The sequence below is a fragment of the Chinchilla lanigera genome, unplaced genomic scaffold (genome assembly GCF_000276665.1).
Source record: "Chinchilla lanigera isolate Chin_1 unplaced genomic scaffold, ChiLan1.0 scaffold00077, whole genome shotgun sequence".
In the NCBI taxonomy this organism is placed as follows: Eukaryota; Metazoa; Chordata; class Mammalia; order Rodentia; family Chinchillidae; genus Chinchilla; species Chinchilla lanigera.
The window spans coordinates 709,523-723,843 of NW_004955478.1; positions in this window are offsets into that span (position 1 = coordinate 709,523).

Below are 14,321 nucleotides of genomic sequence, written 5' to 3' on the forward strand. Positions count from 1 at the left end.
AGATCCTGTCTCACAATAAAAAATTTTAAGAAGGGCCACACTGCACTAGCTCTGGAGGTTTGCAGCCTTCCCTGCAGGTGGGACTGTTACACCCACCTCCCGCAGCCAGCGTGGCAGGTAGAGAATGGGGGAGAGCGCAGCCGCCCGAGTGTCTCACGTAATAGCTCAGGGCTGGCTACACCCAGAGAGGGGTTTCACACACTTCATAGGCAGATCTTGGAGCGTTCTTCCCAAGTGAGACAAAGTGCCTTCTCTTTGCCTTTTCCCCGCTTCTTTGCCTAATAAAATAATTGAAGCGAGATTTCTGGAGGCTGCCACCCCTCCAGCCTGGCTGTTCGGTGGGGAGCAGAGAAGCTGGGCTGGTGTCGGGGTCTCGGGGGGCCAGGGCGGGGCCTGCTGATTTCTCACCACCCCTGATGACATATGACTTAGCACGTCCCCAGGTCTCCGGGGCTGCAGCCAGCTGTGTGCTTTTGACATGTGTTTGATATTATCGGTGTTTTTACAGTAATAACTGTGGTCATGAAAGGGACTAAAATTAATTAAAATGCAGCGCTCTGCCACGTTTTACATTATTATCACAGGAATGCCCAGCTGGAGAGGGCCTCCTCTGGGGGAGTCATCTCGTCCATCTCTCTGTCTCTGCTTGGGCTTATGCCCCACTTGGCCCTAATAGCCGCTTAGTGGATTGCCAATGAGGGAGAGTCTGCTGTCCTAGAGCTTAAAAATGTTTCTTGGATGGACTCTTTCTTGGTATTTAAGCTACAGTGGGAAAGAGAGCACCCACACTCACATGTTGTGTTGGCAGTTGCAGAACTACCCAAGGAAGACCCATCTGGTTGAATTTATCAATCTCTGGTTCAGAGGTGAATAGTTTGGCTGTTGTTGAGGTTGGGGTTCTCAAATTCAGCTTACCTCATTGACTTTTGGGGCTCTCCCACGAAATGCCAGCATCACTGCCCTCTACCCACTAAATGGTAGTAGCAAAACTGAGTATAGAGGTTAATGCCCCAGCTCTGGGAGGCTGAGGCAGGAAGATCACTAGTTTGAGCCCAGTGTGAGCAGTCTAGGGAATTAGAGAGAGACTGTATCTCAGCAAATACATATTCATATGCCAGTTCCATCCCCAATGGTACCATACCCCAGTGTGCATAAAGAAAAAATGTCCTCAAACACTGCCAGGTATCCCCTGGGGAACAAAATTACCTCCATTGGAGAACCACTGATTTAGGGAAAAGTCCTCTGCTATCCCGCCCACCATCCTCTCCTTGCTCCAGGGAGGTATTCAGGCTGTGGTGACAGGCAAGTGTGTCACCCTTGCTCCTGAGCAAGGGAATAAGTGACTGGCTGTGAATAACATCCCGAGGTTTGCGAGTGATTCACTTTTTAAAAACAAACTAAAGCAGGTACTACCTTAGCAACACTCCTTTCACTCGTTTGCATTCTGGTGTGTTTTTCCAAGTGGCCAGAACTGACCATCACTACCAGCCTGCCTCATGTAGGTCACCGCCCAGACTGAGCCACCATGGCTGGTGGACCATGAGCAATGTGGTGATTGCAAATTATTGCCGTGTTTGATACTTTGTCACATCTGGACTTGTCCACGGGCCTTGCTGCACACAGGACTGTTATCCTTTTGTAAAAAAAATTTTTTCCAATGCTAGGGATTGAATCCAGGGCTATGCATATGCTGGGCAAGGCTAAATTACAACCCCAGGCCCTGGATCTGTCATCCTTGAGCCTGACCTGGTGGAGAATCCAGGCTCCTGATGCTTTGTTGGCCTTGGTGACCTCACCTCTTTACTCTCCTGTCACTCACTCTGTACTCCATCCATAATCCCTCTCTCTGTCCCTCTAACATGCCTCTTCCTTCCCACACTGCCTGCAGTCCTTTGCCTTATGTGTTGGTCACACCGAGACCCCCTGTGTCAGCTCTGTATCACCTTCTCAGCAAACCTGGGACCACTTGACATCTAGCTCATAGGGTCCCCTCCCGCCAAGTCAACCAGTGCCACGTTTTCTTTCTACAGCACATATGACTGCCCACAGTTATTCTGGTTTGTGTTGTTCCCTGCATACTGATTGGATCTCCAGGAAGCTAATGCTGAACTGGAGTTAGGGGTTAACTGGGAAATAATATTTAAGAAAGAAAGGAGAGGAAGCAAAATTGGGCAGGAGATTCGTAGGAGTGTGAAGACCTGAAAAGTCTCTTCTGGCCCTTTTGGGAGCTTTGGGGCAATCATGTCCCACTGCCCCACCAAGAAATCCCCCTGGATGGAAGTGCTCGGCCCTTACACCACCACCTGGTGCTGTCATTGGCCAGGGCCACCTCCAGAAGAGTGTGATCTCAGCCAGAAGTCTGAGAAGTCCTCGAAGAAGCCACGTGACTGGAAGTTGTCAGCTGGTTGTGTTCTTCTCAGACTAAATGTGAGTCCTTTCTGAAGGATTCCTCCCCTGAGTGGAGCATCTCCTCACTGAGTATACCTTTTGCAAGAGGAGGGACCTTTTAGATCTCACAGAAGCTCGTTAGATTCCCTGTACGAGAGCCTGGTGCATGGAAGGTGCTCAAATAAACTCATAGAAAGACAAACATGTCATTAGGGGGACAAGGCAGAGAACCACTGATGTAAGGCTTCTCGCACCATTTTTCATCCTGCAATTCCTCTGAGGTGTTCAAAGCTAAGGGGTAGTAACCATGGTGCTAGGGCATTCTAGGGCTTGCCTTTTAGAGGTGCTGAAAAGTGTTGGCTGGGTGGAATCTTTCAAATCTTCCATGTAAGTCAATGTGGCAGGGAGAGCAGGAGTCAAGAGAGTCCCAGAGAAAAAGGAAAAAGAGCTATCAAATGGGTTAAAGGCACACCCCAGGAGGTATGGGGACGTGTCAGTCAGGAAAGGTTATCTGGTCTAGCTGAGCCTGGCCTCTTAGGCAGTTAATCAAGCCTCAGACATAGTGTTCCCAGAGACTAGGCTTAGAATTAGATATAATCCTTTCTCTTTAGTCTATGTCCTGTCCCAGAGTTCTCTTCTGCCACAAGATCCAGGCTGGGGTGGGTTAGTCACCAGATCAGTTGTTCTTTTATGGGGCGGGGTGACGCCCAAGAATCCAAGAAAACAGGACCATCCATGCAGGTGCCCATTAACATATATCATACAGTGAGATGGGGGAATCTGGACGGCAGAGACATCTATGTGGCAGGTGCCCAGAAGTGCTGGGGTGAGGAAGGAGGGGTATAAATTCCATGAACTGTGTGAGAAAGGTGGCAGAGATGCCTGGCTCAGAGGGGAGATGGGTGCCTCAGTTTACAAACTCAGAAATGCAAGAAGTAGAACTTACATCCCTTCCGATTCAGTCACACCAGAGCACTTCAGGGGCCCTCCCTTCTCTCTCCATTGGTGCTGCATCTGCTTTGGGAGTTTGGGAAGGCTGACTGACCCAGTGCATTGGCATTAGGGGTGGGCAGTGTGTGCCCTCTGCATACATCACATGTCCATACTGGACTCTTCTGAGACCTCCAGCAGTTGCCATGGGGACCTCAGCCATCTGTCCACTCAGGTTCTTGCTGAGTTGTCTTGTGTTTCTAACCAGAGGCCCTGACTACTCCCTTAGCATATTGACAAGCACCCCTTCCTGATTCTAAGAATGTTACCTCACTCTCAGCTCTGCCTTTGCTCCTTTAGCTCCCCCAGCACAGAGGATCTGTCACAGCCTTTATCTAAGCGCCATTCTGATCTTCCCCATTACGTGTTCTTTGGATGCTGTTGTTTGCTGTACATGTCAAAAGCCTTTGTGACTCGAAAAATAGACTTTACATTATGTCTTTGATTTTCACTCTATTGTTTACTGTCTAGCGCCACACTAACTAATGAGGAAAGGGCAAGACTGTCATGGAAATACTAGATGGGGAGGTGGAGGAGGATATTGGCTCTATCTCAACAGCAATATGCTACTTCTTTTGCTTTGGGGATCTTTCCTGCCCGGAGTTCCACTTCTCTCCAATTGCACTGAAAGACTCTTGTTTTCATAAAGGATGGACTGGCCAAGCTGGGAGGACTAGGTGGTTAGGACCATATTCCATCCTTTAAGTCAGGCAGTGATGGGGGGTAAGTCCATCTGTTCCTCTCCATTAGAAGTCTTTCCTTGGTGATGGACAGAGTCCTCTGCAGAGAGTGGGGAGGCCAGGAAGGCAGACCCAGCTCTGGGAGGAGGGAGCAACCTGCAGAACAGAAACACTTAGGGGCACTGCCTGCCATTTTGGAATCTCCACAGGTGCTAGACCCAGATACGGATTGAAATTGGTTTCTTTGTATCCACACTTAGGCACACCTAGCGTGCAGATGTGGACAGGGCCTCCCAGGGCTTTGAAGTCAGAGGAGCCCAACCTTAACATGTTCCACTTGCAGGTCAGTGATTTGGGAAGCATATTTCTTTTCCCTTTACCTCATTTTTAAAATGGACTTAGCAATTGAGAAGATAAAATACAATGATGTTCATAACAAGCCCTTAGAACACCAAGTGGCATCTATTCATGTTCAGTTACTGCTCACTCTCTGCTTTTCTCTTAGGAATCCACAGATGAGACAGCAGCTCTCATCTCTATTTGTTTACTGACTTATTTCATGCTCAAGTGATCCTTCTAAAACCATGGTCAAGCAAACACAGAGTAAGACTCATCCAGGCCCTCCTACTTTTTCTTTCTTAGCTTTGGTACCTGGAAAGACAGGTGATAGAGTGTGTCATCTTGGCACAGACACTAACTTGGGTGACTAAATCTCTCGCAATGCCCTGCATTGCTAGGGGACTTAGTTCATGGTTGGGAGCCTCTCACTGGTAAGAAATGTTTCCTTATTCAGTATCGATTCCTCCGGCAGCACTGGCTCTATTCCATTTCTCACTGTCCCAGGCCCTCACCTAATACAAGTACAGCTCTCATGCTTTAGATGGAAATTCCCAATAAAATTCTTGTCATTAAGTGAACCCACCATATGTTAAAACCAAGAATGAGGGCAGTGACTTTTCTTTAAACTGTGGAGGAAGCTTTGATGACCACACCTGAAGTTTCTTCTGAGCATAAAGCTGAATTTTGTATCCTTCTAAATTCAGATGATTTCTCAACTTTTGTGTACTTTGGGGGTCAAGATCACCTCCAGGAGTTCCTATGCTCTGAAGGTACAGAAGTGGTAGCATTTCAAGGCAAAAGCTGGCTTTGTGAGAGAGAAAATCGCAGAGTCTAGGGCTTAAAAAGATAAAGCCCAATGGCAGCAGGTCATTTGTACATGAAACCAGTGTTCTCGTTGGGGCGAGAATGTTAAATATGTGAACTGCATATTTCATCCTTCAGATGTGAATCTTTGGTTAAAGAATAAGAGTTGTTGGAACATTGGCAACATCTTTTTTTTTTGGTACCGGGAATCAAACTTGGGATGTTCTGCTTGCCAGGCAGGCGCTTGTGCCACTGAGCTATATCCCCAGACCAACATTTCTTGAGAACTGAATTATCTTTATCCTGATCCAGATGGTTGGAGCTGAGTGGGGCACAGAGGAAAAAATAGGGCACTGGCATAGTGAAAGTCTTTGTCATTTATTTTTTATCTTGATGGTGCCTTGGAGGTGATCAATCAGTAGTACCACTGGTGTGTACAACAGTGTGGATTTTCCTTACTTTCCTTGAGCTATGCATGTGGGGAGCCTAGTAGAGAACTTGCTAAGGACTGACTCGTCATTTTTGCAAAGCTCTTCTGCTTTATTTGTGCCAAGTAAAAGAGGCAGTGCCTATACCAAGTTCCTTACAGACTTGACCTGCTGGGAAGCTGATCATGGTTACCAGTAATGCAAAGGGCTCAAGGCTCTGGAAGAAGAAGTTGTACAGTGGCTTACAGTCATGGTGAGCATGACTGGCAGGCATCTCAGAAATAACTAGGCCATCCAGCACCTTGGTCTTATAGTAGGGGCTGGACTGGGAGTGGGAGGGTGCTCGTGGAAACAGCCAGTTAGTGGTAGAGATGGAAGTGGAGTGCAAGCACACAGACACATGCATATCCACAGAGGTGTATAGTGTTTGAGCTGAAAATGTAGCTGTGATTGTGCATGTCTCCCCTCACTGGAATGGATGGCTGTGTATAGATTTTTCTTGTTTATACTTCTCTAATTTGCTCACCCCAACCTGTGCCCCGGACTAACCTGTATGAACTGCATCAAAACTCTTCCTGTTCCTCTGGTCTCTGGTAACTTTGGATAATAGAGAATTCTGGTGAGAGGCAGGAGCTGAAAAGAGAGTAGCTGGGGTTGTCACCACTCCGCCCATTCTATCCCTCTGCACTATCCCTGGCAGCTGCTCTCTCTAGGGCAGTCTTTGATCTCCTATGGATGCCACCGTCCCTCCTAATTTCCCTACACCTGCTCATACCTTATAATACAATACCTTTAATGACTCCTCCAAAATTCCCTAATTTGAGTGTGCCGCCCATTTCCAGCCAAGACCTTCACAGACACAGCAACTAGAAGTTAAATGCAAGAATTTTAAAGATCTTAAATTGTTAGGGTGTTTTTTTTTAACTCTTTTGCTTTCATATCTCTAAATAGCAACCCTAAGCTTTTGCAAGCCCACACCCAAGAGAATTTGGTGATTAGATATAGTGGGAAACTCCATGTGAGTCAGTTTTTTGTTGATGTGACAAAATATCTGCAATATACAGTGTGATAAAAAATGTAGTGAATGTTTACAATTTTTAAAATTTATTATAGTAAAAGACACTGTGCTGTTAACCCCTCAAAATACTCCCTTTGATTGAACACACTTAACCCATCATTCTTGCCACTGTCTTAAACAGTTCTGACGTTCTCTTTTGTAAATGTCTTTAGTTGTGGTGTCAGGGCTGTCTTGATGCCCTGAATCCATTCAAAATGGGGAAGAGCCAGAAGCCCCACAGTGTCAGATTGGATGAATAAGCTGGATAAGGACACATGTTTTTATGATCCTGCCTTTTCAGTGGATGACATGCAGCAGCAGCATTCACCATATTTTTTTTTTTTATCAAAAATCATAAATACACTCAGAAAGGGGACTTTCAGAACTGCTTCAGGAAGTGGCAAGGATGATGGGTTAAGTGTGTTAGAAGTGAGAGGAAGTATTCTGAGAGGGATGAATACTGATGTGTCTTTTACTGTAATGCATTTTTAACATGTAAACATACATTGTATTTTGATCAGTCCTTATGATCAACTCAAAAGGAGCAAATAGTTTAGTTTAGCTCACGGTTTCAGAGGGCTCAGTCTATGGTCCCTTGGCCCTATTGTATTTTGACCTGTACAGAGACAGTATATCATGAAAGATGTGTGGCCAAGCAATTTACTCATGGGGGTCAGGAAGCAATGAGAGAGGCAAGAAGGAGCCAGAGTCCAAATAACCCTTTTAAAGGCATGCTCCCCAATGACCTACTTACTTCCACTAGGCTCCATCTTTTAAGGGTTCCACCACTCCCAAAACACCACAGAAGGGTGGTCAAGTCTTCAGCACATGGCTTTTGGGGGATATTTAAGATTCAAACTATAACAAACTCTAAAATAACTAGAAAAAACTAGTAAGTATCTATCCATTTTCTCTTGTTTTTTTTCTTTCATTATTATTATCATTATTATTAAAATTATATAGATGACAGGAGACTACATTGAGGTATAAATGAATACAATAGCACAAGTTGAATAATTCCATCTCCTACCACTTGTCTCACTCTTGTCCTCTGGGTGACCATTGGGACAGTCTCATGTACTTTCTTCTGGTCCTTTTCTAGACATTTTTGTATAAATATCACACATCTATAGATATGTATACACAAATAAAAATGTAGAGCTTATACAGTGCATATTTGGCTCACAGTATGTTATGGTCTGATTGCATTTTCCTAATATTTATACACTGAAATCCTAAGCCCTGGAGTGATAATGTTAGGAAGCCTATGGGAGGCAATTAAGTCATGAGGATATGGGATTAGTGCCCTTATCACAGAGGCCCAAGGGAGCTCTGTGATGGTTAATCTTGGCTGTCAATTTGATTGGAAAATCAATAAAGCACCTTCCTGGGTGTGTCTGTGAGGTTGTTTCCTGAGATGATTGGCATGTAGGACAGCAAACTGAGCAGGGGAGATCCACCTTAAATATAGGCATATCATCCAACAGGCTGTGGTCCAGATGGAACAAAAGCAGAAGAGTGAGGCTCATTCTTTCACTCTGCCTCCAACCTACCATGAATCGATCCACTTTGCCCACCACCCACTCCCTGCCATGATGCTTTGCCTCACCATGGAGTCATGGAGCCAGATGGCCATGAATTGCGACCTATGAAATCGAAGGAAAATGAAATCTTTCCTCTTTTTAAGTTGTTTATGTCAGGTGCTTTGTCACAGGGATGAAAACCTGACTAACACAAGCTGTTTTGCCCTTTCTGCCATGTGAGGACCCTCACCAGAACCAGACATGGTTGAGCAGGCAATAGAACTTCCTGCTCCCAGAACTATAAAAAATCAATTTCTGCCATTTGTAAACTACTCAGTCTATGGTATTTTGTGACAGTAGCCTGAGCTGAGTAACACACAGCCTATGTATGGTCCTGCCATTTTCCTTATTGGTATATATCAACACCTTATTCCCTTGAAAGTATATTATAGGGCTGGGGATTCAGCTCAGTGGCACAAGCTTCTGCCTGGCAAGCCTGAGGTCATGAGTTTGATTCTGGCTACCAAAAAATTGAATAAAATAAATAAAATGCAAAAATCCAAAAGTATATTCTCATAGTCCATAAAATGGAAATATGATGAGCTATTATAACCATTCTGCTATGTGAGCATGGGTAAATTTGGTAACTTTTTATTGTTACAAATACAATTGCAGTAAGTGTTCCATTACACACTTTGACATGCACATGTGTACGTGCTCATAAACAACACACAGAGAAGCGCGTATACAATGGGTATTTCTGTGGGATACACACCTAGACATAAAATTCCTAGTTTAAAGAATTCTATAATTTAAATTTGCTAAACCTGCCAAGCTGGCCTTTCAGAAACTTGCTGATATGTACAAGAGCACCTGTTCTTCATACTGTCCCCGGCTCTTGGTGTAATCAACCAGCTAAACTGCATCAATCTGGTGGAAAAATTATGGATACTTTGTAAAAGTTTATTTCTGTAATTACTGTGAGGCTAAGCATCTTTTACTATGTTTTTGTCATTTATATTGCTTCTATCAATGTGCAGTTTCCCTTTCTCGGGTTTTATCCTTCTCTGGGTCAGCTATTATTGACCCTGCTGTCATCTTTGGTTGTGGAGGCACATGGGAATAGTTCTTGGCTGGCTTTCTGCAATTACATCCCAAGTGCAAATAGTTTTTTTTTGAGACTTTCAGCAAGTTTCCAAAGAGAATTAAGTTTAAGAAGTGAAAGGAAAAAATATGAATCTCAAAACACTGGAGTATCTTTTCTTTATATCCACTTCTATAAATTTACACTCAATGCATTTAGTTCTAGATTATCTAATCCCTCTTGCTTTTCTATTTTCCTGTCTACTTTTAAAATTTTCTCTTATGTTGTCTGCCTTCTTTAAGGTAGAACCATCCCAGGAGACATTAGGACGTATGTCCCAAGGACCTCACAATCATTGGTAACAATCATTGGTGAAGACCATAAAGCATCCAATTCATACAATTCTGTGTGTACACACACACACACACACACACACACACACACACACACCTATTCAGAGGCCCAGAGAAGAAAAGAGACCTTCCCACAAGACCACCACGAACTAATGGTGGAGTTGGAACCTTGAGCCCATGTCTTCTGATACTCAGGCCTGTGTCTTTTCTATGATATGGACTTCGTTTTCCTAACTTGATTTGGTCCAACTCAAGAGGCATTATTGGGCGCCCATGCACAGTAGCAGCTTAGAGGAAGTGGTAGCTTAGAAATGACTGTGGCATCTCCCTCTGAAGCTGCCAATTTAAGGTAGAATTGTTTGCTGTGCTCCTGGATGGGAGGATGGCAGAGCCCACACAACGGCCTTAGCACTTCTCCTCAGTGAGATGCAGTGGTGAGTTTTCTGTGTAAACTTGGCTAGGTTATGGTATCCATGTATTCAATCAAACACTAATCTAGATGTTTCCATGAAAGTATTTTGTAGATGTAGTTATAATGAATAAAGACATTACCCTTGAATATGTGGGTGGGCCAAGCCAATCACATGAAGGCCTTAGGAACAAAAATGAGGTTTCCCAGAGCAGTAGAAATTCTGCCTCAGGATTGCAGCATCACTTCTGCCCAAGTCTCCAGTTGCCAGCTTATCCCACAGATTCCCCACTCCAGACTGCAGCCGTCAGTCTTGCCAACCAGTTGGTTTGCCTCGTGGCTTCCCGACTTACAGCCTCTACAGTGGCATGAGCCATTTCCCCAAGATAAATGCCTTCATATCGACAGTCAGCCCTCTGTATCTGTGGGTTCTGCAACAGTGGGTTCAACCAACAGTGGGTAGGAACTTTTTTAATTTCCAGAAAGTTCCAAAAGCAAAACTTGAATTTGATGAATACGACACTGAAGCCACAGAAAGTGACATGTAGGTGTTGTAAGTCATCCAGAGGTGATTTGAAGTATACAGGAGGATATGTGAAGGTTATGTGCAAATACTATGCCATTTCATATAGAAGACTTGAATATCAGTAGATTTCGGTATCCATGGTTGTCTTGGAACCAATCTCTGATGGATAGCATGGAACAACTATGCATATACACACGTATGTATAGATGCATATATGTATGTATACCCCCCACACACTCATCTCCTGTTCGTTCTATTTCTTCAGAGAACCCTGACCAGAGATTTGGAAGCTTGCCCATATTTCATGTTAAGAACAGGAGATCAGAGTACCTGAGGCCTGCACAGGCTGCAGAATAGAATCTCAGGAAATCGTGTTGGCCCAGATCCTGGCTGGTGCCACCTGAGATATTTAGCTACTTCTGATCCTATGCTTAGCCATATTTGATGTCTGACTTTCCTAGCTGGCTGGTCCATGGTCCTTCTCTACCAGCAAGAGAAATCTCCAACCTGCCCTGGTATCCATGAATACTATCCCTATGACAAGTCAGTTTTGTACTTTCGCAATCCATGTCATCTGCATGGAAGCACAAGCCTGTCACCTCTGACTCCTTCCTTCCCTAGTCATTCTGGAATCTGTAGGCTGTCTCCACTGGGTTTCCCCACAGGTGAAGACTTCTTGCAGGTGCTTGGTGGAGGTAAGACCTGCAAAGACTGCAGGTCAGGTGAGAAGTGGGAGTAGCTATTCAGGATCCTCTTTTCCCCACTGGAGCATCAGGACAGACCCAGCTCCCTCATGCAGCAGGAAAATAAGAAGGGAAAAAAGAGTGCTTTTGAAAAAATCTGCCCCATTTAAAAAAAAATAAATAAGTAATAAAAATAAAACCTCTTAAATGCTGTAGCTTTGGGGTAAGGAAGAGGAGGAAACCTCATTGGAGCAGGCCTCCAAAGTTTCCTGTTTTCAGGCAAGCGGGAAGCGTAGTACAAACATCCTCCTTCATTTATGGTCTTTGTTCTTGCTCAGCCAGTGTGCTGTGCAACAGGGTGGCCTTTCAGGCGCATGCTCCTGTCTGCATTATCTGCTTCAGATCAAAAGAAAAATGCATGAGAATGTGCTCGGGAGGCCTGAGTACCGCACACATGCCAGTTATGATTATAATCATGAAAGCTTGGGCTGGGACCTCTGGGATTGCGTCTCTCTTCCTTAGACCTGTCTCCTCCCTGGAGATGGCCTGTGAATGTGCCAAGCACTAAACTGAGCACCGAGGGGACTCAACTCCCCACGGGGTTCCTTAATGAACCAAGCAGGAGGAGATGAGAGTTTCCATTTCTCCTGGAAAACATGATGAGTAAAGATGACAAGATGCATTAGATGAGTCATTCATTCATTGACCCTTTTTGAGCGTCTGCTTTTTTCAAGCCATTTGAATAGCTTCTTTGGCTTTCTCTTCTCAAGAGCAAGAAAATCCATAACTGTTCCTCCCTAGTTGCCCACAACAGTCCCAATTTGCAGCAGTTTTCCCAATATAGTTATTAAGTCTTCTTTTCCCTTCTCAAAACCATACTAGTTTGGTTGACAAATTCAAGTATCTGATTCCCTATAGCCGTTCTAAGCAGCAAGGGAAAGGTCAAAGACCATTTTTAGAAGCTAAGACAGGGCTTGGTACAGAGAGGGACTCTTGGGAAGAAACACAGGTTTTCAGACAGATTTGGTTATTCAGTTATCTTGGGTACCTGAGACTCATGTCAAATTCAAGGCAGGGGTCTTGGTTTCTGTACATCCCTTGAGAGGCTGAGGGTGTAAGAAAAGCAGGTGACCAGAGAAACACAAGGGCTGGGGTTTGCAGGACGCTATGGTACCATAAAAATTAGCACCAGCTCTTTGTTTTATTTATTTTTTTTTTGAGACAGGGTCTTGTAAGTAGCCCAGGCTGGCCTCGAACTCATGACAATCCTCCTGCCCCCAGTCTCCGGAGTGCTAAGGTTACAGGTGTGCAACACCACGCCTAGCTAGCTTCAACTTTTAAATCCTATCAGTGAAGTGTGGAGGATTCCGGTCTAAGGCTTCTTTTAAGAATCGGGCTTCGAGAAAATGGTGGCGGTGAGTAGGAATAGAAGTGTAAAAGACTCAGTCTCTGAGCCTGGTATTTGTGGCAAGGTGTTACCACACATCTCGTGGGCTGGATAGCTGGGCATACATGTCATTTGTTTAGCATTTGGCGCGTCTGAAGGCAGATTTGCATGAGTTCTCGCTGGGAGCTCACAGCAGTGGGAGGCGGGGAAGACAGGTATTACCACGAACACTTTCTCAACTTTTTAGGACAAGGAAGCTTTTCCAAAGCTGCCCAGTTAGAAGGTGGCAGAATCTAGCATCTCTGAGCCCCGTTCCGAGTTCTTCCCACCTTATGACCTCGGAGGCTGTTTTAGGGCTGGCAGAAGCACCTTGCAGGTACTGTGTCACTCTCTGCAAGGAGAGTTTGCTTTGAGGACCCAGGTGCAGTTGGGGCTTTGTAACAGCAGTTTGGGTCATCCCCGGTAGTCCAGAGGAGCTCTGATATATGGAGGGCTGGGCTCAAAGCTGCTGCTGGTTGTAGCACCTGCGTACCGAAGGATGACCTCAGCTCATTTCTACTTCCAACCTGCGGGACCCCTGCCCAACACGCAGCCAGGAGCAGGCCCCCAGCCCTGTGCGCAGGGAGCAGAGGTCGGCTGCAGAGGATGTGCGTGCTGGTGGAAGCCCTGCTGCAGGGCTGGCGTTCTCACTACGTGATTGGGAACATGTGAAGGCGGGGGACTTGAACTTCGGGTGACCCCGAGGAATAAGGAGGCTAATTAAAGCTTCTCTCCCCACACTTCAGTCAAGCCCCTCCTGCCCTTCCTCCCGATGGTGCAGCTGATAAGGAGGGATTGAATTTATGAAAAGCGGTGAAGATGTTTGGATAAGCCGCGGTCCCAAGGCAAGCTGGCCTGACGAGTTAGGGCCTGACAGGCTACAGGGTGGCTGACAGCGTGGTTAAGGGCAGGAAGGGATGAGGGGGGCAGTGCTAAATATGACGCCCTGCAGGCCTTGCCCTGCACTGCACACCTTGGTGGCTCAGATGGAAACCGGTTTACTGAGAACTGGCTCTGCAGCGAGGTGGCTGGTCTTGCCCCACGCCGCTTGACAGCTAGCAGCTCCCAGAGCGGAATCCCATGTGAGCGGAATCCCATGTGAGCGGAATCCCATGTGAGCGGAATCCCATGTGAGCAGAATCAGCAGAAAGACACGGACATGAGGGTGGTGAGCAGAAAGGACAGGAGGCTAGGAGAGAAATCCTTCCTGTCCAGAAGCAAAGCGGTCAGATGGCCCCCAAGTGCCAGGCACTGTGTCAGGGCTTTTCCCTTTGATGTGAATGGTGTGATTATTATCAGGCTGTTGTATTCTTGTGGAAAGTGAAGCTCAGAAAGCTTAGGTGACTTGCTCAAGGACACATAGCCTAGGGCTGGATATATAGCTCAGCGGCATGGAGTGCTGCGTGGTGAGCACAAGGTCCTGAGTTCGATTCCAAGTACCCCAAACACCGCCCCCCCCCAAAAAAAAGAACTGTTAAATTTTGCTGGGCGTGATGGTGCACACCTATAATCCCAGCACTCGGGAGGCTGAGGCAGGAGGATTGTTGGGAGTTTGAGACCAGTCTGGACAACAAAGTGAGCTCAAGGCCAGTCTGAACTCCATAGTGAAACCCTGTCTCATAAAGACCAAA